This window comes from Austrofundulus limnaeus, unplaced genomic scaffold, assembly GCF_001266775.1.
Source record: "Austrofundulus limnaeus strain Quisiro unplaced genomic scaffold, Austrofundulus_limnaeus-1.0 Scaffold3216, whole genome shotgun sequence".
NCBI classification, from domain to species: domain Eukaryota; kingdom Metazoa; phylum Chordata; class Actinopteri; order Cyprinodontiformes; family Rivulidae; genus Austrofundulus; species Austrofundulus limnaeus.
In genome coordinates, this window is record NW_013955618.1 from 1,761 (window position 1) to 2,457 (window position 697).

Genomic DNA, 697 nt, shown 5'->3' on the forward strand with positions numbered 1-697 from the left:
ATGTCAATATGTTACATGGTCACATACTTATGACCATGTCAATATGTTACATGGTCACATACTTATATGACCACATGTTAATATGTTACATGGTCACATACTTATATGACCATGTCAATATATTACATGGTCACATACTTATATGACCACATGTTTATATGTTACATGGTCACATACTTATATGACCACATGTTAATATGTTAACATGGTCACATACTTATATGACCACATGTTAATATGTTAACATGGTCACATATTTAAATGACCACATGTTAATATGTTAACATGGTCACATATTTACATGACCACATGTTAATATGTTAACATGGTCACATATTTAAATGACCACATGTTAATATGTTAACATGGTCACATATTTACATGACCACATGTTAACATGGTCACATATTTACATGATCACATGTTAACATGGTCACATATTTACATGATCACGTTAATATGTTAACATGGTCAAATATTTACATGACCTCATGTTAACATGGTCACATATTTACATTATAACATGTTAACATGGTCACATATTTACATGATAACATGTTAACATGGTCACATATTTACATGATAACATGGTCACATATTTACATGATAACATGTTAACATGGTCACATATTTACATGACCTCATGTTAACATGTTAACATGGTCACATATTTACATGATAACATGTTAACATGGTC